The sequence below is a fragment of the Chrysemys picta genome, chromosome 14 (assembly GCF_011386835.1).
Source record: "Chrysemys picta bellii isolate R12L10 chromosome 14, ASM1138683v2, whole genome shotgun sequence".
Classification (NCBI taxonomy): domain Eukaryota; kingdom Metazoa; phylum Chordata; order Testudines; family Emydidae; genus Chrysemys; species Chrysemys picta.
Genome location: NC_088804.1, coordinates 28,694,407 through 28,721,964, shown reverse-complemented (window position 1 = coordinate 28,721,964; position 27,558 = coordinate 28,694,407). Strand labels below are relative to the sequence as shown.

The window sequence follows — 27,558 nt, the reverse complement described above, 5'->3', positions numbered from 1 at the left end:
TGAGAGAGGGCAACTTTAATCTCTGTGGCCTCTCCAGAAAAGTGTGCCTACTGGATATGCTGAATTAATTCAAACCCTGGCTGTACTACCCATACTTTGACAGGTCCAGATGTAAGAATGAGTACTGTTTCTTTAATTTTTTTACCAGTTAGGGTTGCCAACTTTCTAGGCACACAAAACTGAACACCCTAACCCCAAGGCCCTGTCCCACTCACTGCATTCCCCCTCCCTTAGTGGCTCGCCTCTCCCACACCCTCACTCACTTTTACTGGGCAGGGGCAGGGGGTTGTGGTGCGGGAGGAGGTGAGGGTTCTTACTTGGGTTGCAGGCTCCGGGGCCAGAAAGTAGACATTCAGGATGCGGGAGGGGGCTGCAGGTTGAGGCAGAGGGTTGGGGTGTGGGAAGGGGTGAGGGCTCTGGGCATGGGGCCAGCAGCCGGGACCCCAGGAGCAGATCCCCACACGCGGGGCCAGCGGGCCCCGGGATTGGTGGCCCGAGAGTGGGGGTGGGGTCCCAGGGCCAGCAGCCAGGACCCAAGCCCCCTCCCCCCTTAAGGTGAGGGGTTGGGGGTGGAGGGCTGGGAGCAGGGCATAGGTGCAGGAAGAACCCTCGGTACCCCTACTTCCTGCACCTATGCTAGCACTGCACTGCGCATGCCCCGGAAGCAGCAAACAACCAGCAGGTCCGGCTCCAAAGTGGGGGTGGGTGGCCAGGAAGCTCCACGCGCCGCTCTCCCTTGCAGACACTGCCCCCCACTCCCATTGGCCGGTTCCTGGACAATGGGAGAGTGGAGCCAGTACTCGGGGCAGGAGCAGCATGCAGAGCCCTGTGGCCCCCCCGCCTAGGAGTCGGACCTGCTGGCTGCTTGTTCCAGGGGGCAGCACAGTGCCAGCCAGGATAGGTAGGGACTAGCCTGCCTCAGCACCGCAGCACCCTGACCAGACTTTTAATGGTCTGGTCAGTGGTGCTGACCAGAGCCGCCAGGTTCCCTTTTCAACCGGGTGTTCCGGTCGAAAACTGCACACCTGGTCATCCTATTACCAGGAAGCCATGAGGGAGTCTGAGGAAAGTTCTAGGCAGGGCTGTCTACATTATAAAGTTCCCTCACTTATGTCTGTGGCAACTACTGTGCATCCACACACACAATTTCCTTCCATTGATGGTTCCTCTGGACATCCATCCATTGATGCATGTTACCTTGATTCTCATCCACTGTAGCATCCATGGGAGTTACACTGGTGTAGTGGAAATGTGGTGAACATCAGTTTGGAGTAAAAGAATAGGTGCATACAAAGATAATTCTTCTTTCATTAAATAACAAGGTAGCAGGTAAAGGCATAACTAAATATTCATTCTTAAAGGCCCCAGTAAAAAATAGCCAATTGAAAATCAACAGAAAGACCAAATTGCAGCAGGAAACTGACCATTTAATTTTTTAAGAACATATTGTGATTCCCCACTCTGGTATACAGTGGGGAAAAACCCTTACACATAAGAATCACACCAACATTTTCATTCGAGAGATTATACATTGAGAACAGTGCCATACAGAAGTAATACTTTTGGATTGGGAGGCTCAGTCAAAAATAGAATGATATATTAATATACTTTTAAAAAAAAATGAAACTTCATGAAACAGCTAGAGCATTAAAGCCTAAAGTTGGCAGTCAGTGGAATGATATGGAAAGTATATGTAACACAGACCTAAACCAAAATATGCAATTTTTAATTTTTTTTTGAGAAATGCTTTGCAAAGGGTATGATGTATAAGTGTCAGCCACAGAAAGGAAATATCAAAGTAGTAACAGGAACTGAGCTTAAGATTTCTCAATACGTTCATTTTAGTTACAAAAGATTTTTATGCTCCATTTCAGACATTATTTAAACATTGTTATTTCTGCAAACATGCCGCACTGAGATAAGGTTTCATGCTGCACCACATCAAAATGCAGATTGGTGCAGAATGTCTGAAATTGCCTTTATTGAGGTAACTGTTTATTAAACCTTAGAGGAACTGAAATTGCAAACTCTTAAAGAAAGGGGAACTGGGAAGGAAAAAAGGATTTGTAATGTTCTCCTTAATCATATGATTTGCACAATATTAGTACTGCTATAATCCAAATAAAGTTTCCAGAGTCATCAAGATATTATACTGTAGCTCAGGGGTCGGCAACGTTTGGCACGCGGCTCGCCAGGGTAAGCACCCTAGTGGGCCGGGCCAGTTTATTTACCTGCTGACGCGGCAGGTTTGGCCGATTGCGGCCCCCACTGGCCGCGGTTCGCCGTCCCGGGCCAATGGGGGTGGCGGGAAGCGGTGTGGGCAAAGGATGTTCTGGCCACAGCTTCCCGCCACCCCCATTGCCCAGGATGGCGAACCGCGGCCAGTGGGGGCCGCGATCGGCCGAACCTGCCGCGTCAGCAGGTAAATAAACTGGCCCGGCCCGCTAGGGTGCTTACCCTGGCAAGCCACGTGCCGAACGTTGCCAACCCCTGCTGTAGCTGAATCATTTTATCTAATGATTTACATTTGGGTAATTTTCCTGAATTTTAATCTATTTAATGACCACCTTCTTTTGGCTTATTTACTGTGTCTGAATCTATGGCCTTGGCTACACTTACCCGCTAGTTCGATGGCTGGAAATCGAACTTCTGGGTTCGACTTATCGCGTCTAGTCTGGACGCGATAAGTTGAACCCGGAAGTGCTTGCCATCGACTGCGGTACTCCAGCTCGGCGAGAGGAGTACCGCGGAGTCGACGGGGGAGCCTGCCTGCCGAGTGTGGACCAAGGTAAGTTCGAACTAAGGTACTTCGACTTCAGCTACGTTATTCACGTAGCTGAAGTTGCGTACCTTAGTTCGAATTAGGGGGGTAGTGTAGACCAAGCCTATATTGCACTTCATTTGCAGGACTTGGGACTTGAGCACAATCTTATGCAAAATAAAAGAGAGACAGAGAAACTCTGGTAAATATGCTATTTTACTACAATAGAAATGTTTGTATGGTTCATAATGTGAAATAATATTTGAGAGAATTTCAGAGCATGAATTTGGACTTGATTTGGATTTACTTCATTGTGAAAGAGGATGCTAAAGTTTCAGACTCTGGTGACCTATAAAGATGGACAAGAAACTTGAGCCATACATTTTAAAAAAATCTCCAAATCTGGATCCCAATTAGTATCCCAATGTTATGTTTGAAGCTTGCCTTCATAATGCGCTAAACCACTTCTCTGAACACCCCTGATCCCCAGATATTAATTTTAATACTACAGCCCATCTGTGCTAATAGATGAAGTAATTTGATTAGCATCCCTGTACTTTAGCACGGATTGTTATTGCCATGGATTGCGTCATAAACATAAAGCAGACCCTCACTTTACACCACACGGCACTGGAATATGAGCAATAAAGATTACATTGGCATCTGAGCCAGTCCCTGCAGTGGCAGGGCCCCAGCACGACTGCAAGTTAAGCAGCATTCTCTAATTATAACTGCGTGGGCAGCTGAAGTAGTTGTGTGTGCAAATTAAACATGCTGCTGGGCATGGATTCTGCACTAGCAACTTACTCTTAAAAGTTTGGGGTTTTTTTTAAACAAAGGTCCGGTCCTGAATTTGCATAATTAGGAAACTTAGAAGGTATTGCAAAAAAACGTCAGACCAGGAGGGTAACAAAGGGGCTCCAAAGTGGTATTAGATTCACTTTAAAAAAAAAAAAAAAAACAACAACACAACAACTTGTATGTAGGGGACCTTACAGAGGAGATTACACTTTATGATTGGGAAATAGCAAGCAAATAGTAAATTCAGAATGATCTGAATAGATTTAGCTATTAGCAGATAATGAGATCATGAAGTTCAGGCTATCAGATGTAAGATAATGAAACTAGGAACTTAAATCACCATCTATATAAATGTTACAGGATAAATAACATTATAGTTGAGAAGACAAATCTAGAGGTAAATATGGCTAATACATCAAAGTGACTTAGGCTCCTAAAGCCCATTGAAAATTTTAACCATCATCACACAATATATGGCAGTAGAGATTTTATTTATTTATTTGAACACAAAATGTATTTATTAAGTGTGCCAGGAGGGCTTTGTTTTCAGCAGCATCTTAGAAAACATTGTGTTCAGCTTTGTGTTTGAATAGGGTTTCCTTTCTGAAAATCTCCCCAGATCTCCCTAATGGTCATACAATTATGCTTGATGGTCCCTGGGAACATCCCTCTGTTTTTTCATCCCTTTGGTCTCCTGGTTTTCAGCGCTTATCTTTGAACCTTTGGGGGCGGTGGTATATTAGCATTTGGCAGGAGTGTTCTATTAACATTTATGGTGCTGGCACACATAAAATGTGTCTGGATTAAGGAGTTAATCCGGAAAGTTTTACTACACGTGGAAGTAGTGCTTACTATCTGTATCATTTCCAAGTTGTCTGTAATAAAGTAGTTACGCTTGTTGAAATAACAAATGCTTCTGTGTTCTCATTGCTCCTGCCTGCACCTAGTCCACACCAGCAACAAGAACAGATTAACATTTCACTCCATTGCATTTCAGACACACAATTAAAAAAAATGTTAATAAGGAAAAAAAAAGTCACAAGATCTTTTTATCCTAGGTCATAACAGCAGCCCTTGTCATCAGCCTAAGGATGACAATGTAATCTGAAATCTCTTGCTATTTCCTCTAGCGACCTCGCAACAGGAGGGCCAACAGAACATATTCCAGTGACAGGCACCTAGAAATATTTAAATTAGAAAGATAGAACAGAATCCTGCTGAGAAAGGACCCTCAGGGTGGATGAGCAATTACCTAACACAGCCCACCGAGATGCCTGAAAAAGCAAGTAGCAGAGCCACTGAAGAATAGTCCTGTCCATCCATGCCAGATCCCACAGACAAGGCAGCAATACTGTAAAGTCAACAGCTTCAAACATTGCTGTTTATTTTAGCAGCTTCTTTAAAGTTAATCTCGTTTCCTGACTAAAGAATTGTATTAGTTATAACTATTTAACCACAGACTGGATTTTGCTCTCTAATGTCTACTCCAGATTCCCTCGCTCTCACACACAGAAACACTCATCAAAGGTAGTCTGCCTCCCCTGGATATAATGGGTGCTATGTAAAATGGCCACCGGCTGGGAAGCATGGGTATGTCTGTTACAGCCAGCATGCAAAGCATTAGAACCTGGGTACATTTCGGATAGAGTTTTGTGAAGCACATGAAGAAGTCAGAATGTGAATCAGATACTAGAGACCAGCAGCTCTCCCATTTCAGAAAAACTGTCCACAAAGAAAATAAAGCACTACTGAATATTTCAAACATTTTTTAAAGAATATATAAAATGCATGTGTATCCTTTGCATTCTTTCACTGTTCAATTCAATAGAACACATTGATAAAATATTGTCAGGTGATTACCTCTGTAACAGACACCTACAGTAACTTACTTCAGCTAGTGTCTAAATTTTGAATGGAAAGAGACAAAGAGAGAGCGAGCACTTTGGGTGAAAAACTACATTATAATTCATTGGTAAAATTATTAATTTCCACATTACTCAGAGCCGACAGTAGATAAGCACAGGCAAGAGGTCAATTTCAAAAATGTTGCTTGTCAGCAAAACATATTTATTCTGAAGTTATAATAAGCCTGCTTCTCATAATGATTAATGGTAATTAACCTTTTAAAGCTTAGTCATTTACCTGAGCATTTCCTGCCTGACAAGTTAGAATACTTACTGCACAAAGGTTTCCTAGCCTTCTCTCAAATGCTCACAATAAAGACACAAGATTTTGGGCCTAAATTAAGGGCAAGAGGAAAGAAGCCTTAATTAGTCAATGCCTGAATCATTCAGCTTCAGACATTTTATTGCTTAGATCTGGCTGAAATCACTCAGTGGTTAATAAAAAAAGCTAGCAGGCAGGTTATGGGACTCTGCTTTTCCTATGATTACTTTGCATTGCAAAATGCATCTTTGTGTCTTCCTAATGCCCTCATAGAATGCCATTTTGGTTGTCAAGGCATTTCAATAATGCATTCTACAATTATCCTCTCCTTTCTAACAAACAACAAATTCTATATTTTTTTTTTGGCATCTGACAGCACATTTTTCAAAGTAAATGGATATATTTTAGTTGTGAAACAAGAGATGGTGTTTTGGTGGAATAACGCACAAGTAACATGTTTTTATAGTTGCTCTGTGCTCAGACTTATTTTTTGATAGGGCAGTCTTGCTGGAGAGCTATTTGACTTCTACATTTCTGTCTAAGTTCCACAATGTGTTATATTTTTTCAAATGCTCACTGCAGAGGAGATGGAACCAGGATAGGTTGTATTTAAGATAAATTCTTTTCAAGTAAAACACTTTATATTTTACAATGGTAACTCCCATCCACTTCTGAGTAACTACTCAGACACAATAATAGGAACACGTACTCACGGCATTCCAAGATCTAAAAGTTTGCTGAGACCCCTGATAACAACAGTTACTTGATATTATTGTGCAGTGGTATGACATGAGCTCTTCCCCTGTGTAACTTGCACACCCCAACTCAGATTGACACTGCAGCGAATGTAGGAGGAGATCGCTGGGGCAAGGTTTCTGAGCTTCTTAGTCATGTACAGTGACATCTTGCTGTACAAGTAGTCCCTTTGATTTCAGTAGGATTATTTGTGGAATAAGGTACTACTCAGTATGAACAACGATATACAAGCTTGGCCCAAGATGAGTAAAATTACATGCTAGTATGCACTTAATTTGGGTCATCATTAAAACTTATACAGAAAAGGTTTATTATATAACTGCATTAATACATATAAATTGCATCTACAAAAAGCAACAACGAAAGGCCCATAGAAATCAAAGTACCTCACTATGTACAAGGTTGGAAATATTGGGGTACACTTAAAGTTTTTACCGTTTTGACATTTTTACCTGTTGTCGGGATATTCTCATGTCTAAAGAAACTCTCTCAAACAAGGAATTTCTTTTAGACTGGTTAAAAAAAAAATGTTTTAATTGTACCCACTGTCAAGCAGTTTTCCGTAATGTGAGTGATGAATGTCTGGAAATCAAATGGAGGAGCAAGAGGGTTCTTAAATGCACTTTGTTGCTTGAGATTGCTTTCATGTACCTTAGATACATGGAAAGCATTGTTAAGTAGTCCCTGCTATGCAGTATGAATACATCCCTAAGAAAAATGAGAAGAGAGTCAACAGTGCATGCTGCACACCCAAAATTACAATTGCTACCTTAAAATTGAGGATCATTTGGTTTAATCTAAAATTCAATTTAAAGACTACAATTAGAGTCCTATTTTGGAGTATTTCCTGGGCTGGGCAAAAAGTTAATTAAAGATGACAGCAGGATCAGAATGGCTTCATGCTCCGGAAACATTTTCAATAAAGCGAATGGTGAGATCATGTTCTCGAGCGACTCCCTACTCTTTGAAAATATTAAATTGTAGGTAAGATGTTTTAACAAAGGCTGATTTAATGAGACATCCCTTTAGTTTTTGCAGTTGCTAAGGTCATGTATGTTCTGTGTCAGAGTCAAGCATTCTGATGGAATAAGTGCTTGTGATTTCTTATCTGACAAGACTCTGTACTGTTAATGAAGTAGCTACATGACTGTCATCCCCTTGCCACCTTCATACTGTATGTCTGCCCTGAAGCTAGAGGCACTCCTTCCAGTCTGGGTAGGCAGATTTGCACTACTAGGCTTCAGTAGTTTGGGCTGCAGTTTGCGCTCTCAAGCCTGAGGGTGCAACTTGAGTGCCCAAACTGCAGCCTTAGCCACCACATAGAGATGACTACAGGTAATCCTTTTCAGGAGCATGGAAGAACCACAGATAACACAAACTCTGTCAGGTGAAATTCACCCTTGCCTGACTGCACCCCGGAAGCCTTACAGGTGTCATGCTTAACAGAGATGTGCACAGTAACCTCACATGTAGGTTCCAAACAAGCCAGCACAGAGAAGCGGAGCAGGGGCAGGACCTCTAGATCTGCACTTCTGTTGATTCAGTTGCCCAAATACCCAAATAGGGCGTAATGGCTCCAAACAGCCTACTGACATCAGTGGAAAGGCCCCTCTCGACTTCAGGGGTGTTTGGATCAGTGAATATAAAAGGGAAGTGGGTGCTCCTCTTGTCCTATTATTTGGGCCCTGGGATTTCTTCCCTCTCTCTGCCCCTCCAACCCAGCCGTTCATAGAAAACGTGCATAAAAAAACAATGGTTTGGGTATTGTGTGGATTTCCAGAATTTCAGCATAAATGACTCATTTTGTAATGTATTGTTATTAGTTTTAATTTCCAAATGCAGACCGAGAATCTTCTCCCTCTTTCCTGCTCTGCAGTACTGACAAAGGCTGAATATAGCATTCAAAACTATAACAAACAGGGCAGATCTTACACTAAAGTCCACACTACTGAAAGCTTCTGCAATAAGCAGAAGCAGATATAGCTTGTGTTTCTTTACTCCCCTCAAAAGAAGCCAGGCACTAAAATCTTTCTGAGAAAAGGAAGCACAGCAGAGAAAATTATTTTAGCAGGATGTGAAGTTAGCCAGAGGTGTTGGATTTCAAGATGTTACTCACTTGCAGCACAGTGGAAGCCACATCAGATAGTTATTAGAGGAGACTTATTATCCAAGTGATTGTTTCCATTTTTGTGAACATCCCACAACTTTTTTTTATCAGAACCACAAATACGTACAAAAGAAAAATGTTAAATTCTTTTCCTCCCCTATCCCACTGCTCGTGGTGCTTGGGAAAGAAATAATACAACAAATTTATAGACTCTCTCTCTATTGCTTTACAGTTTATAGCCTTCTATGAAGACAGATCATAACTACCTTCAACTTATAAGCAGTGATTCTTTGCCACATACACCATGTATAATATAGTGGGTTCAATTAAGTGGTTGTATGGGATCTTCACAGCACAACTTGTGCAGTAATCACTGTGTGCAAATGTGTATGGCTTGCATTTTGTGGAAAGCCAGACTAGATCATTATGGCCCCTTCTGACCTTGAAGCCTATGAATCTATGAACTTGCAGAAGAATCTATGGGCCAAATTGAGCTGTAATGAGCACCTACAGTTCACAAAGAGCTAAATAGAAGGTGAGGGGACTTGGCAGCTGTCAGAATTTGGCCAAGAATGAAACGTGAGAGTTTGGAGTTTAGACTTTGGAGTTTTTCTGCTTAACATGCAAGCTTTATTTTTGAAGTTTCTATTTTAGTGTTTTGTGACTCGTCAGGCATGCCACAAAACACATCTGTTCAATAGGGTTTCTGGAGAAGGCCAAGATTGTGCCTCTTAGATGATGAAAGGGTAAGGATGCAGGGCTCCCCAGCCAAATCCCTGTGGAAGTGATTTCAGTGCTGCTGAGGTTTATTCAGTTGTATTTATTGTATGTTTAATTATATGAGGGCATCTAGGAGCTTGGATAGGAGCCTTTATTATTTTAAAACTAACTAAATGCAAATAAAGGTGTGAATATTTTTATTCAATCACTAGTTCTAGAATTTCATTGACAAACCCTATGCTGTCTGTCCCTTTAAATGTCTGAGTTCTCTGCAGTGCAAAAACCTCGCTTCCATGTTAGTTTCAGTTTTGAAGCCAGAACAATAAAGCAGGCACAGCACACAGCTGTGTGTCTATCAACTCCCTCTGTGTCAGTCCATCTATCTCGTTCTTCGCCGGCTCCAGAAATATAACAAGACCAAGATTTCTCATCTTTGCTCCCATAATTGTTTCATTTCACTCCTTTATTACCTGGAAATGTCTTTCATGACTGATTTACAAATGTACCTCATATAGTTACAGCCAGCCAGTGAGAGCAGTGTACATTCAGATACACATGTTAAGTCTGATAAAGTTATGTGCCCACATCTACAGTGTGGAACATAACACTTAATAGCTACGCAGTGGTCAGCTTTGCTAATAAACTGTATGTTTGATGGATGTTAGATAATTCAAAGACAAGCTCTGGATACAGAGTAACTGCCAAAAGAAGGCAATGGGCCAGATTCTGCTTGCACTAACACCAATTTAAGAAAGATCAGAATCTGACACAATAGGAGAGATTCAGATTCAAGCCCAGATACTTAGACTCCTGTTTGTAGTAGTATGTGCAAAAATAATGGATGTGTATAATAATGGTAATGGAGTAAACAAATCAGATTATAAAGAAAGAACTTCATTTAGAACCTATCGTGATCCATTTCAAACATTTTCTTTTGTACTCATCTATGGCTCCTCCCCACAAGCACATTGTAACAGTTACATTAGGGATGGCTGTAATGGGGACAATGTTCTTAGAGTTCCCAAGATTCATAGAATTACAAATGCAGCATTCTCTCTATTTTCTTGGAATTTGTCCACATTTTAGAGATTATCCCTCAGGATCATTTCTATTTGTCAGCATCTTCCAAGGCTCTCCCTTTACCATATCAATCCACATCCAAATGAAGACTCCTCTTCACCCTAGAAGATTAATTAGAAAGTCTGTCCCTGACCCTTGCTTTTTAGATTATATCAGTCTTCTTCCTCCTATATTTTTCCCCATCCCACCAAGAAGGTAAATATGATTCCATGCCATGATGAGGCTGCTTAAATTTCCTTATATTGCAAATAACTTTTCCATCTCTAGACAAAATAAGGATGTTCTGCAAAATATTTAATAGACCTGGCAAATTGGACTAAAGGATCCTCCACTCTTCAAATTTAGGAGGAGGAAATGAATATGTATGTAGGTAAAAACAAACAAACGTATTTTCAATAATTGGGAGAACTGCCAGCTTTTTAACCTTTGCAAACGACTCTTACATCGGGACACCTAGTCTCTTTCAGTGTCATTCCAGTAATATGCTGTGCCCCCATGGAACCAAATGAAGTGTACACATGTAAATGGAAAGAATAATCATCTTCATAGAATCATAGTAACTGAAACTAGAAAACAGCCATAATATCACGAAGTCCACCTCAGTGCGAATGCTGACTTCTCCCTCTGGTACATGTTCTAGTGCAGTCTAATTTAAACATCCTAGTAGCAATAGGACAGACCTGAAAAACTTCCCAAAGCTTAGGGTTATTTGGATCTGTGGTTTTGGTTTCATGCAGTACAGGGATAGGAGCCAGTCACAACTTCCACATCCAGGATTTTGGTTTAGACACACTTCTAGACCCAAACAACAAGGCTTCCAACACTTCACTGGGGAGACTATTTCTGAATAGTCTCTCATGGGCAGGTTACAGTCATAGGAGTGCATGCATAGAGTTGAGATTCACTGAGAAAAGTAATGTGCAATGTGTTTTTTTCCAATAATTGTATGAAGAAATTGGAGAAAACTTCCTCTCCATATCATGGTGCTCTCATATTTCTTATGTCTGGCACAGCACACAACTATGGTAACTATGGAATTACAGTTGATGTTTGACCCACTTCGGTGTTTACTGGTTCTTTTCTATAAAGAAAGGGAAAAATAATTATCCTCTCACTCAGCTGAGGGAAGCACATGACCCTTTGGATTCCTGGGGGCCTGATCCTACAAATGCAGAGCACCTAGTGGGAGGTACTGAGTTCTCTCAACTTCAGTTGCTATCAGTCAGGGTTGAGGTACAGAACAGCTCTCAGGATTGAGCTCTGTGTGAGCATACAGAATAGAAACACTTTACTGTGTTGTTTTTCCCCCCAGAACTGCTATGAAATAGCTGCTAGATAGGTGAAACATGTGAATAATACATATCTGGCCTAAGAAAACCTTTCACCTGTTCAAAGGCTACTTGTGATAGGATATGCAAATTTCACAGCAAAGTGAGCTACTTGGTATGCTTATCTGAATGTCAGTAACCAGAATGTTCTTGTAGCTCGCAGCTAGCTCAAAGCAATGCTGGTTGTGAGAGAAGTCTGAAATAGTTGGGATTTATATTCATGTGAAACCAATTAACTTATATTCACAAACAGATCAATGGCAGAGGTTTTTGACCATCCCTTTGCATTGCACTGAGCGTTCACCCTTACTGACTTGCTGGCCTTATGGACTTCAGTAACTGAGCAAGAGGTTATGGGTGAGGTTCTGAGGCCTGTGATCTGCATGTCATGATGACCCTTTTTGGCCTTAAGGTCTGAGAGTCTAAATTATATGTTTTTCAATATGCTTGTTAACATGATTATATTTGTAGTATTCTTGCTTTTCAGAGGTCACTCTACTATGATTGAAGTGACCTTTCTTCAATAAATTATAGACACCCATTTGAGAATATAAATATAATAGTATACCAAAGTTCTGACTTTGAGGTCTGTGAATTAATTTCATTATCAGAAATTATCTACAAATCTTAATGTCCTTCAGTTAAATATAGTCTTTAAAATAGTTTTCATGAACCTAATCATTCACGATATAGCATTTGTTTTGTTTTTAGTAGCATTCAACTGAAAATAGTTATTGCTGAAATGAAAACATCTTATATTAAGGACCTTAAATCTCTGATGTATATTATCATCAGATTTTTTGGACAAATATCCATGCTAATGTTAAATCTCTTTCCTAAAGCGATAAAGAGGTTTACTGTAACCTCTTAATGTATAATATATCCAGTGCAAGCTCTGGGAGCAGACTTGAAAGTTGAATAACAAGGGCAGAAGGTACTTGAAAGCAATCTGGTTTTGGAATAATCCAAGAGAGAGTTAAAGTAAAATAAGAAAGAAGCATATTATGAGATGTGTTATTACATCCCCTTGTTCCTCTTTTGTTTCCAGCCCTTTTTCCTCTTCCTTTCCCATTACTGTAGATAGGATACTATGCAAAGTGCTCCCTTTGCCTAAATGACTTAAATCAATGCAAACATTCTTCTAGCAAAGGACTTCCTACTGTATCCCCATAGCCTTGCTATTCATTATTGCCCTTCATCCAGTAAAACACTTACAGATATGCTTAAAATTAAGCATATGAGTAAGTCCTATTGACTTCTGGATGGGGTCTGATGGTGCAACCCTGATGTTGGTGAGGACTGCTTGTGTGAGTAGCCCCAAGGAAAGCACCAATATGAGTTAGGAGTTGCACAATTGGCCGTGGTTCACTTATGGCCTTTTCCTACATTCTTAATGGTCCCCGCTGCCATTTAAAAAATAAATCTCACTTTAAAATGTCTGAAACCAGTCAAAATCCTACTTCCACTTTTAGGACCAGCACAGCTTCAAGCTGCTAGGTCTGACTTAGTGACATCTTGGCATACAAACACCATGGTGATGTGCGCCAAAATAACTGACACATTCTGGCAAATTAACTGAGTAACGACCTGCTGATGACCTAATATGGCAATATGCCAAGTAATACAGCCCTTCACAGAGTCCTTAACGCTGAAATTTGGCCCATGGTCAAAAGTTAGCAAGATCCACTGCCACATACCATAAAACTACCTCTGTGATACTTCTCACAGCCTTGTTCAACCCAACGTGCCAACAGACCTGACAGTTGTTTAAACAACGTCACAGAATCTTTTGCAAACAGTTTCTCGCTAATGTTTAATTAAAAAAAGCAGCTTGTCACAGCTCACCAGCAAGGTGCACAGTGTCTCCAAATACTATGATTATGCTGGCAGATAAATTTATCAAACTTCTTCTGTATAAATGTGAGTTTATCTCATGTATGACCCAGGCTAGGGATGAAAGTGCTGTACTACCCACCATTACATTAGCGGAGTGAGAATAACCAGTACAGCACATTGAACATTCTGTAATATTTCCTGTTTCAACTTATATGTTAATCGCAATCTCAATGTAATGATGCAGGTAGAAAAGATACACAAAATTGTAAGATTGAGCATAGCTCTGAGTTGGAAGCTTAGATTTAGTTTTTAATCACATGATTATTCTTAAATGGGATGTCTAGTTTACAGTATTTGAAAATCACCTTATTTATTTATGCATGTATTACAGTTTCCTTTTCCTTATCATTGATCCTTCTTTGGATGCAAACTGTGAAAAAAAAAGGTCAGTGATCCAGTTATCCAACATTTTATGATAGTGCTACATGCATCCAGTAATTCATACTGCTCAGTGTAACATGTGCAAGGTACATGCACACACTGCTCCTTTCTTCTTTGACAAATTTCCAGAGTAGCATACTCCCTGGTATACTGGAATCCAGATGCTCATTGTTATTGCAATGCCCCAGCATGCCTATTTCTAAAAGAAATCAAACCAGCTTCTTAAGTGTAAATGAACAGTTCATTCAGACTGTCAGTCTCAAGAAAATGTTAATCCAAAATCATGTCTGCTTTGCAATACTAGTAATTGCACAAATTCTAAATTCAGTGGCATCCCGTGCTCCATCCCTGCTGTACCAGCTCTCATTTTTATATCTAAAAAGATACCACAATTTTCAGCTAACAATACATGTTTTATATTTTATTAATAACATTATTGATCTTAAAAAAAATAAAAAAACCCTGAAAACATTTTATTGCTTTGATGTGACTTAAAAGAACTATGTTCAAATTCCCTCTAAAAGGAACGTATATAAGAATCTCATTTCAATACAGGATATAAAGGGATTTGTCAAAAACTGTTGCAATTTCAGTGATGCAGAAAAACTGCAGCGCTATTTGCTGAGCTAGTTCAATGACCAAATTACAGATATAGCTATGCTTTTTCCACTGCATTGGCTCTGACAGTCTCAAACTTTCCCTCTCCCCAATACCCCGTGTGTTTTTCTATTGTGTTACTATTATTGTTTTAATCTTAACAAGAAAGAGCCCTAAATACAAGCTTTGCAGTCTATTTAGCAAATCTTAAAGCTTTGCCTTCAGAGCAGACATGCTAAAGGGGTTTATGAAAGTCTATGTAAATTATCCAGCCAGATTAGACCATCTGATAAAGATTTAGATCACAGTACACAGCTTGCATCTGAGTTTCAATCTGCACAACACTAACGGAAAATTTCAGCATATTTTATTGTAGAATCACCAGAAGATCCAGCTAAATCAAGAATTAAACCCACTCACTGCATTCACAGGAGGCTGATGGAATATGCATTTGAAAGGGTTTAGGCAGGAAAGAATAATACATTAAAAGTATTTTAACAAAAATCTGGGAATCAGTTAATTCATCCTTACAATAAATCCATTCTCTGGTTCACTTAACAGTATCTATACCCATAAGTTAACCAGTATTTTGAGTATTACTATCAGGTCTTGGAACAATCTCCCATTCATAAACCTTAATGAGTGAAATTGTGTTTTTTGTATCACTATCAGTTATTTTACGAATATAGTATTGCTTTGTTAAGTGAGTGAAGCAACATTCTCTCAGGGCCTGATTTTGCGGTGGCTTTGTATACAAGACCCATCCTGAAGTCAGACAGAATCTGACTGTTATTCCTTTGATTTATTGTTTTGATTTTGTTTTTTAAAATCACAGCATGTCAAGGCATATGTTGACTGACGTATGAATATTTTGAATAATACATGGTATGGCATTATGTCAAATACTTGTACTGGGCCCAAAGCCATGTCCTCCTTCAGGCAAAACCAGTGTCATTGATTCCAATTCATGCTGAGTAACATGACTGCCAATGCACAACTGGAATGAGACTCTCAGTTCACCAAATTTCAGCCAAACTTCAGTCTGTCACCTGCTCGCAGTCACCAGTCTCACCTTTTGAGTAGATCCACATCTAAGAGGATAAGGGCAAAGGGGGTGAAATATGGAGAGGAGAAAAGCCTTGGGGAATGAATAAAAGTGATTATCGGTTTGGGTAAAAATGGAGGAACAGAGGACCAAGTTGGTGGAAATTCAAGAGAACGGATGGGGGCAGGGAGAGAGAGAGAGAGAGAGAAGATGAATGGTGATGATCAACTGGTACAGAGATGGGAAGGAGGACAGGAAGATAACACTGAAGGTGAGAATAGATTTAGCCTGAGGGAACAACCACAGCACCTGAAGAGGGCAAAAGACAGATACACGAAGATGCAAATGGAAAAGATGAGACAAGGGAGAGTAATGGCAAAGAAGAAGAGTAAAACTAAGGCTAGGGCTACACGAGAGAGCTTACAGTGGCGCAGCTGCACTGCTGTAAGCTCTCTCCTGTAGCCTCTCTAAGCCAACAGGAGAGAGCTCTCCCGTCCATTTAATTACTCCAGCCCCGGGAGCAGCAGTAGCTATGTCGGCAGGAGAAAATCTCCTGCTGACATGGCACTGTCGACACCTCCACTTAGGTCAGTGTAACTTATGTCGCTTGGGGGGTGGCTTAGTCACACCCCTGGGTGACATAACTTATACCGACATAAGTGGTAGACATAATAGACAACATACTTGTAGTAAGATTGGCTTGCATGGAGCTTGCTTTACAGTACATTTGAATCTACTAAGTATGGTACTTCTAGTAACAACCACCAAAGTCAGAAAGGTTTTCTAGCTTTGTATAGGCAAAGCAGTGCAAAACTATGCACAAGCCGCTGACCCTAGCGCCTTTGAATGTTACAGACTACACATTTTATTTTGGATGGTGCCAGCTATAGGAGTATGGACTATGGCTTGCAGCCTATTAAGCCTACTTGCAGCTCTGACGTACAAGCATTTAAGGTCTGATCCAAAGCTCACTGAAATCAGGGAGAACCTTTCCATTAGCTTAAGGGTCTGATCCAAGGCCCTCTGAAGGAGCAAGTGAAAATGCATTTTTGTATAACTAAATAGGTTGTGTTTATTCCAAAGAGTTGTGTAGTTTGCTGTTTGTATGGTATCTGTGTTCATTCCTGCACAATACTTTGAGACTGCCATTTGAAATTATTTATGTAATCGCTACAGAGTATATGGACCAGTGTATGAGCGCACATACACCATGCATGTGGGTAGGGCATCATAGGGAATCACTGTGCTTAGTGAATTCAATGTAACAATATTTAAAAAGGGGCAACATTGACAGCTGGGCTAAACTGAAGGATGACATTCAGCCCTAGCTGATTGTCTTACTTCAGATTCCATATAAATATTACATATTTTATATTAAACCCACAAACAATAATACATCTGATTGACACAGACTGTAAATCCAGTCCTTCAGCCAAATGAAAAGTGCTTCTTAAAGGTTTCTGTGTGACACCATCCTTCAGAAGGGAGATATTATGACTTCCGCACTGAAAGGTTATTGAGTTCTTGATTTCATCTTCAGGCTTGAGAAAAGAAATACCTTCACATGGCAATAGAAAGAGCCGTAAGAAGTGTCCTGGCATTAAGGTAAAAATCAGTTCATGCAGTAACTGGCTCTGAGATTGTGAGAGTATATGAGACAGAGAGAGAATGCTTTATCAAACAGTCCTCCTTTGTACTGTAAACATACTCCCACCTTTGAAAGCTTTGAAATAAAAGGTTAAAGGAGTTAGGCTATACTAGTGGCCAGTGATTTTTGAACAGTGAGAAGGATATTTTATTATACAATTGGCTGATCTGCTGTAATAAAATGCATGTTGCTTACTTAGGATCTACACATCTGCTACTCTCAATATCTAGTGATGATCTGGCACTTCTCCAATTCCTTTAGTAATAGTTTTATATGGCACCATGAATGCAAACTCATTACACATAATAAATGATCAAGGGTGTTTACACACTCAACTTCCTATGCAGTGCACAAAGAAAACAAAAGATCATATACACCCAGACAGTTATTTGCTGATTTAAAATGTGTACTTTACTTTGATTTTCATGTATCCATAAGCCACTGTCTGTAATGTCGTGGGTTCACTTACCAGGCAATAAACCAAAGAACACTCTCCAGCCTCAAGAATCCAGTCCCCTTTTCTTGAGGCACTCAGTTTGAGTTCTTCAGAATATGTACTACAAGTTCCACATATCAACCATGTCCCTGGTTCCTGCAGAGGACTTTGGGTCAATCTACTCCCTGAAGGGTTATATACCTAACACCTAAACATCACATATAAACTGGCCTTTTTTTGAGGGTCTCCTGCAGGAGCCTTCCCACTCCCTGCAGCTCTCCAGCTCAGCTGAGCTACTTGGTGGCTTTTATGAGGACCAGGTGATTTTTCAAGCTATCACCTGGCCATACCTATGAGACTGCTGACTAATTAAGAGGGATTCACACCAGCCCCACCTTGAAGGGCCAGCTACCCTGCAGTATAGTCAATATTAAGAAATATTGTCAGACAGTTTGGAATATTACAACAAAAATCCACATAGCTCTCTACCAGATCTGGATGTGAATAGGCTTTTTCTAACAGAAAAGAATTAGGGTTAAGCATAAAATTAACAGAACTTGAGCATGAAAAGTCTTAATAAAGTCAGAAAGCTCTCAAAAGGACCATTTCCTTTGTTGTGCAATGTTGTGAGGCATGATCTCCAATATCTTCATACACAAGCATGAACACATGCACACAGGCATGAACACACACACAACTGCCAGTTTAGGCCATACTTCTGCATCACTAAATTCAATGTGAAAAGGATCAAGGTGCTAAATTTCAGAGTAACAGCCGTGTTAGTCTGTATCCGCAAAAAGAAGAACAGGAGTACTTGTGGCACCTTAGAGACTAACAAATTTATTAGAGCATAAGCTTTCGTAGTGGGCTGTAGTCCACGAAAGCTTATGCTCTAATAAATTTGTTAGTCTCTAAGGTGCCACAAGTACTCCTGTTCTTCTTTTTTCAAGGTGCTAAAGACTTTTTTTCTCTGCCTGAATTGATGATCTATGCCCAGATCCATCAGCATACTTAAGTGCATGGATAATGTTAAGCACATACAGAAGTTTTCTGTTGTATCAATACCTGTGATGCTGTATTTCCCTCAAACACCTTAATACAAATACTGCCCTGTAAAGATTCCTTCAGACTGAAAATTTAGATTTTGGACATTCACACTGGAAGGAAATAAATAGAAATTGAGAGTCATACAGGCCATTCCATTAGACACAGAAAAGCCATATACAATTAGAGCTGTGCAAACTGATTTTTTCAGTTTGCAGGCTGATCCAAAATAATTTTTTAACAATTGTTTTGTGTTGATCTGCAGCAATTTTTAAAATTCTTTTTTTCAGGAACTGTAAAGTTGAGTCAAATGAAATGGTTTGTTCAAACTGAAATGAAACATTTCATTTCATATAAGGTATTTTAAAGTTTTATTTAAATAAAATTTAAGCAAATTTTGAAATGAAAAGTCATTTCAAATTAAAAATGAAAACATTTTGATTTTTTAAATTTTGTTTATTTTTGACCAAAACAAGTCAATGAATGCAACACAAGGTTTTTGTTTACCCAATCTTTTTTCCAGCACAAAAAACAGACAAAAAAAAGTTTTGACCAAAGAATTGCACCGAGTTCTGTATATATTTTAGTTATACAAAATTGCTTAATTTTACACATAGTTATCAGCATACTTTGATCATAGAAAGAATGGCTGTTCTTCTGTGAATTACATTTACTTTGCATGATCTAATAAGGAGATCAGAGATATTTATTTAATTAGACACACACAAGCACCCATGGAAAATTATTATAGTGAATACTAATGGGAAGGGGGTAGGTTTAGCGGATAAAATAAAAAAAGAACAAGTTAAAAATCACTTAGAAAAGTTAGATGCCTGCAAGTCACCCGGGCCTGATGAAATGCATCCTAGAATACTCAAGGAGCTAATAGAGGAGGTATCTGAGCCTCTAGCTATTATCTTTGGAAAGTCATGGGAGACGGGAGAGATTCCAGAAGACTGGAAAAGGGCAAATATAGTGCCCATCTATAAAAAGGGAAATAAAAACAACCCAGGAAACTACAGACCAGTTAGTTTAACTTCTGTGCCAGGGAAGATAATGGAGCAAGTAATTAAGGAAATCATCTGCAAACACTTGGAAGGTGGTAAGGTGATAGGGAACAGCCAGCATGGATTTGTGAAGAACAAATCATGTCAAACCAATCTGATAGCTTTCTTTGATAGGATAACGAGCCTTGTGGATAAGGGTGAAGCGGTGGATGTGGTATACCTAGACTTTAGTAAGGCATTTGATACGGTCTCGCATGATATTCTTATCGATAAACTAGGCAAATACAATTTAGATGGGGCTACTATAAGGTGGGTGCATAACTGGCTGGATAACCGTACTCAGAGAGTTCTTATTAATGGTTCCCAATCCTGCTGGAAAGGCGTAACGAGTGGGGTACCGCAGGGGTCTGTTTTGGGACCGGCTCTGTTCAATATCTTCATCAACGACTTAGATATTGGCATAGAAAGTATGCTTATAAAGTTTGCGGATGATACCAAACTGGGAGGGATTGCAACTACTTTGGAGGACAGGGTCATAATTCAAAAGGTTGGAATAAACCAATGGCGTGTATTTCTAAAACACAAAGTAGAGCAGCAGCTACTATTAGTGAAGGTTTCATCATATATCTTCATGCTGCCTCCATGACATCCTTCCATACTCTTTCATTTTCCCATAGAAGCCTTTCCCTTTAGGTGCTCCACGGCATTCAGGATCTGAAGAGCTTGCAGCAGTATTAACTCAGGGTCTGGGCCTATTCCCCCAAGAAGACAATGTTGTATGCAAGTGACAGTAAACTAGCCAATGACAGTATAGCCCCTGCAGAAGCTATGCTGCCAAAGGTGAACATAAGCACAGGTGCATTGCAATCTTCTGCAGGACTGAAGGATCTGTAGGTTTGGAATGACTTTCACCACCCCCATCCCAATCCATTCCACCCACAGAGGCCAATTTGTCAGAAATTCCATGATGTGAACCTCATTGGGTCCCTATAGCCCTTGCCACTAGATGGGGACAATCCTGTCCTTAGCATCTTGCAGAACAATTCTATGTTTTATCATTTTTATAAATTAACTGTAAAAGTTACAATACACCAGAGGTGTTTTAGTATTGTGGGAGAGGGGTTCATTTGGCTTGCATAAAGATTTAAAAGGTAATTTGATATGTTTTGTCTATTTCTTAAAGGACTAGTCCCAGAACATTTATAGAAACAGCATACTTGGGAATCAAAGATGTTCTGCATTTTCACTAGACAATTGATGGGTCCAGGGTCAGTTTTCTCTGTTCTCCCCACTGCCAAACTATTTGGTGACTATGAATATTTTAAGGCCTAGTATCGTGTCCCTTTGGCATGAGTTAAAAACCATGTCAATTAAAAAGCAACAGAGGGTCCTGTGGCACCTTTGAGACTAACAGAAGTATAGGGAGCATAAGCAAATTTGACACCATCAGATCAGGATTAAACAAAGACTGTGAATGGCTATCCAACTACAGAAGCAGTTTCTCCTCCCTTGGTGTTCACACCTCAACTGCTAGCAGAGCACCTCACCCTCCCTGATTGAACTAACCTCGTTATCTCCATACTGATTTATACCTGCCTCTGGAGATTTCCATTACTTGCATCTGAAGAAGTGAGGTTCTTACCCACTAAAGCTTATGCTCCCTATACTTCTGTTAGTCTCAAAGGTGCCACAGGACCCTCTGTTGCTTTTTACAGATTCAGACTAACACGGCTACCCCTCTGATACATGTCAATTAAGTTTTCCTTTGTCATTATTAATTGTTTTTTATTTGTTTTCAAAGCATATTTGGAAATATTTACTCAGCTTATAATAATTTCCACCTCAAAATGTTCACTCCTGAATTTCAGGCCCTTCCATGTTATGGCCAGACTCTGATACCCTTTCTCTGTAGGTGCATTAAAATCAAATCATCTTACAAACCTTGACAGCAGCTCTGATTAAAGGCCTTATCTACTCTCAAACTTTTTTTTAAGCAATGGGGAGGAGCTGTATGGATGCCAGTACCTGTGTAAGTGCTAGATTGGTCACAGTATCACAATAGACCAACTTTCTGAAAAACTTACTGCTCATCAGGAGGAAGGGTATCAGAATTTGGCATCTTTGGTAAGAAGCATTGTGCTGCTAATTTGAGGGAGGACGATGTTATCATTGTGGCACTGATTCATTACAACTTTCATTGCTTTAAAATGCTAGCAGTGGAAAGCACTCTAATCCTCAGCTGGTGTAAACCAGTTCAGCTGTATTGACTTATATGGACCTATACTCCTTTATAGCAATGGATGATCTTGCCCTTTGTGCTGTTGCCTGATTTATTGATTATATATTGATTATGTTGGTTATATTGATTATTTAGAATCCCCAATTGTCAGGTAATTAGACTTCGGAGGTTTGGTCAGTTCTAGCCCCAGAATCAGGCACAAGAGACTTATGATTATTGTCTGGTTGGCACCCTGATGTGTACAGTGGCATCACTCACACTGAGGGCAAAGGTGGTTTTTTAAGATTTTTATGAACGTTGCTAGTAAAAACATAAATGTTCCAATCCAAATGAGAATGTAGCTAGAGTGCAGTATCACTTTGCTGTCCCATGTCCTCTCATATGCATATTCACACACAATTCTCAGGGAGATCTACAGAGGGGAAGGCAGGTGGTGGTCCCCAGGCACCCTATCCTGTCTTTCTGGAATGCTAAGTCCAATGGTCAAGGTTCCCCGCCTAAAGCATGGCTGGGCCTATTATATGGTATGGTGGCTGCCATGAATAGTCATAGGAGAGTTCTGCCTCCAACAACTAACTTCCGCTTCCTAATAATGTTGGGCTGTTCTTATTCTATAGAATAGTATATTAATTATCCCACACTTATTAGCCTATGCATCAATCATTTATTATGGCAATATTGCGGTTGTACATCTGTTCATGCTCCCATCTCAAAATACCCAAAATTGGCATAAGCTGACTTCTTGCTGTTACCTGTCAGCATTTTATGCAAGATCTCAGCAAAACTAAATATCGTAAAATAACATTTGATGCCCTCTTGTGACTTTGGTCACTGCTGGTCAGCTCACTTATGCTCAGGCTTGTAGGCCTGACTGCATTATGCAAAGTGCTTACAGGTTTGAGGCCTGCAGGTTTCTTGCATTTCCGCTGGGTATAACATCCTTGCTGTCCTAAAATCCAGCAATACTCTCTGTAAGCTACAGGGCTAGAAATACTGCACTCTCACTGGGAAAAATTCAATGCTGTACTGCTCTGCTAAGTTTTGCTAGCATAGCTGTAGTCAATATACCATAGCAAATTATTTTACGAGTTATTATATGCCAGTGCAGCTGCAACAATGCTCGCATCAGTGTAAACGATAATCCAAACTGGACTCAAGAATTTTCAGCCTCATTTTATATACTCCCAATCAACAAAGGATTTGATGACATACTGAGAAACGCCGGGTAAGCTACTCTAGACTGCACCAACTGCTAGCACCAATGCAGCTCCAGTCGTTACTAACAACAGGTAAAAGTCTGATGCAGAGAACTGGGCTTTTAAATCAGGACCGCTGTCAGGTGGCGTTACTGGAGGGTCCCATGGGACCTAACTCAGTGAGAAATAACATCATGAATATTTGATGTGAACAGCACAGGAGAAGTGGGAATAGCATTAAGAATATTCCCTTTAACTATCGGTTCCCACCCAGCATCCTGTTTTGTAACTTTTATTCACAGTCCTCCCCCACTACATTCCTTAGAAACCAATCTGGGACTTTTTAACATGCTTTTAGTTCAAGGCAGCTGAACCAAACCCAATGGAAAAAACTAAATTCATTTACACTTTAGAATAGTATTAACTAATCTTGAAATTAAAAAAACAAAAAAACAAAAACAAACAAAAAAGTGAAGGTAAAGCAGACGCCGAAACTAACAAATGCAAGAACATTTTGATTAAAGGTTATAAAAATGAATCCTTTTGCTTGGCATTGAATCATATTCAGTTTGTAACATTGCCCACTGTTCAGTGGTCACTTGGTTTTTGCTACAATATCTGCATACAGAAGGATCAAGAAGCAGCTTTTATGGTAGCCTTAACTCAGGAGTTCTGTGCTATTTCTGGTTTATACTAAAAATGTTTCAAGTCATGTACCTTTATTCTCTTTTTTTAAAGTGTCACTGAAAGATTTTACAACTGCAAGAAACACTGTTGTGTACAAACTTACTATATAAAAAGGGCAGGAAACCTTGCACAAAAATCCCTATGAAATGGAGCTATGTTTAATAAATATAATTGGGACTTGCATTCTTCATCACATCCTTTGTCCTACAGAATGTCAAAGTGCTCTGTAGACTATGGACCCGATCCTCAGCAGCTACCAAGTGCACAATACTCTGGTGTGCATGTGTGTGTGTGTGTGTGTGTATAAAGGTGGTTATAAACCTTTGTGCTCCCCTGGAGCAGTGCCGTGACATGTTTAAGTGCTGACTCACCTAACACTTCTCAGAAGAGATCTAATCAACGTGGTGCTTATCCTGGTTGTGGGCAATCTCCTCTAGGGACCCCAACATTGCTAAAAGCAGGAGAGCTATATACTAGAAAAGGCTGGCAACATTGGGAAATGTTTGAAAAATGTCCCTATTGTAGATCAGGCTTCAGAAGGAAATTTCACTTTGCCAACAGCTTTGGATGGAAGCATTTGTCATTTAGCAGCTAAGTGTGACATGCTGCATTCCAAGGGGATTTCTTCTCCTTTTTTCTCAAAGCCTGAGCTAAGTGGAAGAGGGAGAAGAAGTGCAACAGCAATGTGCTACTGTAGTTGTTCTGTGCTGCAGTCTGACTTCAATTCATGAAGATTTTAATGCATAAAACTCCTCTCACCTCCATTACTGGGCAGGCCAGAGACTGATAGCTTGAGAGCTCACAAGATCACTGCCTAAGACAATATGGCCCTAGGCCAAGAATGGAAAGAAAAAAAAATTATGATAATTCTTACCTCATATGAAAGTTTTGGTGCCAATTATTTGACTCTTTTAAGCATTAACCTCTAATTTCATCTTGCTTACTTCCCCCCTCTCCCACCCATCATTCTGGGTGTTGAAAGTTTTTATTGATTCATGCAGTGCACTATTGGGGGTGGGTGGCAGGGATTTAAAATAGGGAACTGGAGAAATACTTTTGTGAAAGGCCTTCTCACCCACCCTATTTAGGCATCTGACTCAAACATAGGCAGAATAATAAGGGCTTTAATTTTGTCTCCATTAACCTCAGCTGAAAGATTCCCATTGATTTCAATAGGAGCAGGCTCAATACATAATTGAAGTAGAAAATGGAGTCAGGAATGTTACATTTCAGTATATTTGAATGTAATGAAGCCCCTGTGGGGACACCAGCTGCACTGCACAGGAAAAGAGGCAGATAGAACTTCAGTTCCACTCTTAGTTTTGAAAAGAAAGAATTATTAAAAAAAAAAAAAAGATTCAGATTGCCAACTGACAGCACTTTGATATGGATTTCCCCCTTTGACTCCAGCTATCCATCTGTCACCATGCTAAATAAACAGTGCAGCAAGCAGGATTATTAGTGTATGTCCACCACAGACTGTTTTAATTCCAGAGGACAGGGTTATGAATATACTATTGTGAGTTCCTTTCCGTAGGTTATAGGGCATGGAGTTCAGGTCATTCAGTGAAGCAGGACAAAAGAATGGTTCATGACAACAACTTCTACTTGCAAACTCATTCTAGTCTCAGTTCAACTCATGACCCTGTACCCCTATACCACTAAGAAATAACCATAATAGCATATCCACCACCACCCCACCACTCTCATGCCAGCTGGCTCATAAGAGTCCTCAAAACTGAACACGTAGACTTATAGTGCAGGAAAGAGCTGAACAAAGGAAAATACAGTGTTGCAATTTTTTAAATGAGAACAAACATGGAGCAACTAAGAAATGTAAAAAGCTCGAGGCCATGAAAACCACTAATTGCACAAACTCCCTGTGAACAATACAAAGTATCATATAAGGTGAAATATTTAGTGCTCTTTTCTTGAAAATTATACATACTTAGCTTCCTGGCTTTCAATTTCTGAATATAGTTGATTTTTCAATGTTATGCGAATGTAGAAACATTAGCAGCCCTTCTGTGGTTTAAGGTGAAACACTCTTCAAAACTTACCACATCCCTGTTTACACTGCTATTTCTAACCAAGTTTATAACCAATTACAGGCATGGTTGACTATTATTTTTTATTAACCTATATGAACTGAGAAAATGTAATCATTTAAGTTATACAGATGTGTCTCCTTATTAACATTAGCCACATAATTTCATATTTCCACACACGTATGATGAATCTTATCTATAACTATAAAACAATTTCCCTGTATCTCTCCTATTAATCCCAATTTATTTAACAGGAAAAAAAAAATCAAGAGAGCCTGCCTCAAGCCTCTAGACAGCACAACACAAAATAGCAGTTTAAAAAAGATACAGCCAAGAGCCCACAGCACACATTGTCCAGATGTAAATAGTTACCTTCATATGAGACCTTCCAGAAGTTTTTTTCCTTCTTCTATTATTTTCCCTTCTATAAATCATGTAATTCGTACCCATCTGCTATGTATGTCCCTTCATGTGGGTAATCTATATACAGCATCGTTAAAACACTCAGTAATTCTGGTGTCCAGCATTGCTTTGCTTCTGCCAGCAGCCTAGTTTTGTATATGCTCCCTCTCCCTGCCCCTCCCCTCCCTGAACTGGTTTTATTTATGTGTGCACAAGATCCCCTAACCATACTTTTGTAATTGATTGGGCCACTCCTACCTCCCAGTCTTTTGTGCTATGAAGCATACCAAAATGTGTGCTGAACTTGTTGCATTATGGAATAGCTCCCCAGGATTTCCCTGTGTTGTTCTGACCCTTGCAGACAGAATCTATCCTGAATCACAGAGTGGCTTCAGAGCTGAAAGGTCTACTATCAACATGGTCTTCTCGCTGTGACAACTACAAGAGAAACTCAGAGAACAAACAAAAAAAAGCCCCTCTACATAGCCTTCATTGATCTCACGAAGACTTTCGACTTTGTCAGTAGAGTGGACTATTTGCGCTTCTAGAAAAGATTGGATGTCCCCCCAAGCTCTTAAGCATGATTCAGTCCTTCCATGAACACATGTGTAGCAAGTCCAATATGATGGCTCAGTCTCTGAGGCTTTCCAGATTCATAGCGGAATTAAGCAAAGTTGAGTGCTTGCCCCTACGTTGTTTGGGATCGTCTTCTCCCTGCTACTGAAACAAGCTATTGGTTCCTCAACGGAGGGAATCTACTTGCACAGAAAATCTGATGTAAAGCTGTTCAATCTTGCAAGACTCAGATCTAAAAACAAGACTCAGGAGTCCTTTATCCACCACCTCCTCTTTGCTGATGACACAGCAGTGACAACCCACATAGAAGCTCATCTTCAAATCCTTATGTACAGTTTTTCCAAAACCTGCCAAGACTTCGGGATTACTACAATCCTAAAAAAGACTAACAGAATGTGCCAAGGAGTTGAGGAAGCACGCTCCATCAAGGGCAACAACTATGAACTTGAAGTGGTGAATGAGTTCACATACCTAGTGGGGTCCACTATCACAGTCAACCTTTTGCTTGAAACAGAACTCAACATCCACAGTGGAAAAGCTGCCACAACAATGTGTAGACTGAACAAGAGGGTATGGCAAAATAACAAACAGACAGAAAACACAAAGATCTGTGTGTATCATGCATGTGTTATCAGCA

General features: G+C 40.0%; 1 long non-coding RNA gene across 1 annotated transcript in view; it reads right to left on the bottom strand.

Annotated features, from left to right (window-relative positions):
* LOC135975628 (uncharacterized) overlaps window positions 1-26,511 on the bottom strand; it is a 55,500-nt gene extending 28,989 nt beyond the window's left edge. Inside the window, exon 1 of the long non-coding RNA XR_010592604.1 lies at window positions 26,316-26,511. This is a non-coding gene — a long non-coding RNA (uncharacterized LOC135975628). The remainder of the gene's footprint in view (window positions 1-26,315) is intronic.
* Window positions 26,512-27,558: the final 1,047 nt, after the last annotated feature.